The following is a 2,500-nucleotide window of genomic DNA, read 5'->3' as shown; positions in this document are numbered from 1 at the left end:
ATCTGTCTTTACGACGCCGCTTATTACTAGTTTCCTTATATGCTTTTTTACATGATTTCTTTTTTCTAAGTTTAGGAAGTATTTGGTACTTTTCTCGCCGTGTTCATGCCATCGTGCTCGGGCACGGATTATTATTCCGTTGACTTTTTCATCATAAAATGATTCGAGCTTATCCTTAGCCGCATTTAAATTGTCGCCATTCGAATCATTGGGGTTCGTTTCGAAAACCTGTTTCGCTTCAGTATATTCTTTTTCAAGTTTTGATCCTCTTTCGTTTCTCTCCTTTGCCTTCTTTTTGGAATATTTTATAGCATGAGCTCTTATGTTATATTTTATCCAGTCCCAAATGTTACGGTGGTCTGAAAGTTCTTTTCGGCCTTCCGTGATCCAAATTGGTACCATTTTTGTAAGGTCATCAATGTACTCATCATCCTCCAATATGGAGGTGTTCATCTTCCAGAACCCAGGACCCTTAGCCTCTTTGTCCACGTTCCCAAATTCTAAATAGATAGCAGAATGGTCAGTTCTGATGGCGGGGATTATATTTGTGGCTTTGACCCAGTCGTGTAAATTGTTAGAGATCAACCAATAATCCAGGCGACAAAATATCGGCGGAAATTGTTGACTCCAGGTAAAACTTTTAGTTTGTGGGTTTTTAACTCTCCATATATCTACAAGATCTAATTGACTTTGGACATCATTGATGGAATTTATCACAGATTTCCTAGGTGTCATTATGCCACCTTTTTTGTCCAGTATAGGATTCAGAGGACAATTGAAATCACCTCCAATCACAATATTTTCCTCTGAATCTAAATTTTCGGTCTGCAGCTTAGTTAACACATTTTTGAGGAATTTAATGATGTCTTCGTCTTTGTTTGGTGCATAAATGTTTACAAGAACATACATTTTATCTTTGATAGCGGCTTTAAGAACGATATACCTCCCCGATGTATCTACAATCTGAGAGTGAATAACGCAGTCAAGACCTTTTTTGATCAAGATTGCAACACCTCGAGAGTTTGAGCTCCCATGGGAGCAAATAAGTTCTGCACCCCATTCGTTTTTCCATTTTAAGTGTGTTGACAATGTCGAATGAGTTTCTTGCAGGAATATTATATCCGAGTTTCGTTTCCGACACCACGTGAAAATTGTTCGCCTTTTTCTGAAATTGCTTAGTCCCCTCGCATTGAGAGATAGTAGATTAAGAGAATGATCGGTCATTGTAGCTGAATCGGGGGAGTGATATTATAGAAGAAGTCATATAAAACGAAAATGAAAACGATGGTATAGCAGAGTGCAAGAAAGTATAATGCACATAAATTTGGTTTTATCAACGGAGTTGATAATGTAAATTGGCCACCGTACAGAGATTCTAAAAGCTGACGTTTCGAGCGTTAGCCCTTCGTCAGAGCGAATCCAATTCGCTCTGACGAAGGGCTAACGCTCGAAACGTCAGCTTTTAGAATCTCTGTACGGTGGCCAATTTACATTATCAACTCCGTTGATAAAACCAAATTTTTGTATACTACTTCCCCACCGACGCAGCACCACAGTTTCTTTAGAAACTACCCCTTCATTCATTTATAATGCACATAAACCGATAATATTCGCCTAAAACAAATTATTAATCTACAAAAAAACATACAGTAACGTATGAAGTAAGAAGTTTCCGGAGCATTCACATTTCTAATTAAACAAGAAGGGTTAAGTAGTTTAACACTTATTACACACATAAACCTTAAACTAAATTAAACTATAGATGTGCTGTCGCGCTGTGACCGCTTTGGCTTTGGTTTCCGCTGTTTCTTGTGTCCATAATGAGACCATAGTATGGGAGATTGGTTGTTTCTTCACCTCTGTAGATTTGCCCGTTTATAATTAGCTTATCAACTTTAAAATAGGCTGTTTGCTTTCTCTGTTTGGCCTTTTTCAAGATGGGATATAACGTTTTCTGTATTTCATCAATTTCCCGGGGGAAATCATTCGCAATTGAAATGTTGGTGTTTTTCAAGTTTTTAACAAAAGACCAAACATACTCCTTGTCTTGAAAGAAGCTGAATTTAGCTATAATAGGCCTAGGTTTGGAGTTCTGTCCTCGACTGGTATTCTTCTTAGTAGTGATGCGGTGAACGCGTTCGAAACGGATTTGTTCGATATCTTCCTCTGGGATCTTAAGCTTATCGCGCATCACTTTTTTTAATTGATCTTCAGCAGAAGTTGACTCACCTCTTCCTTCTGGAACATTAAACACTTTTAAATTTTCACGTCTTGTGTATGCTTCTAACTTGATGTTGCGGCATTCAAGATGTTTTATTTTAGCATTGAGGTCTTCCAGATTCTTTGCGTGGGTTTCCAGAGTTGCACACGTGGCGGTTGAAGACAAATTCAGGTCGACGATGTCTTTTTGAGCGATGTTCAGGCTTTCTTGTAAACTTTTGTTTTCTTTTTCCAATTCTACCACTCTACCTTGCATAACCTAAGTAATTATACTAATACC

General features: G+C 38.0%; 1 protein-coding gene across 2 annotated transcripts in view; it reads left to right on the top strand.

The window, feature by feature from the left end:
* LOC138049678 (prohibitin 1-like) overlaps positions 1 to 2,500 on the top strand; it is a 33,161-nt gene that overhangs the window by 6,532 nt on the left and 24,129 nt on the right. The gene's annotated exons all lie outside the window — the stretch shown is intronic.

Source organism: Montipora capricornis, chromosome 5 (genome assembly GCF_036669925.1).
Source record: "Montipora capricornis isolate CH-2021 chromosome 5, ASM3666992v2, whole genome shotgun sequence".
NCBI lineage: Eukaryota > Metazoa > Cnidaria > Anthozoa > Scleractinia > Acroporidae > Montipora > Montipora capricornis.
This window is presented reverse-complemented; position numbering and strand designations above follow the sequence as displayed.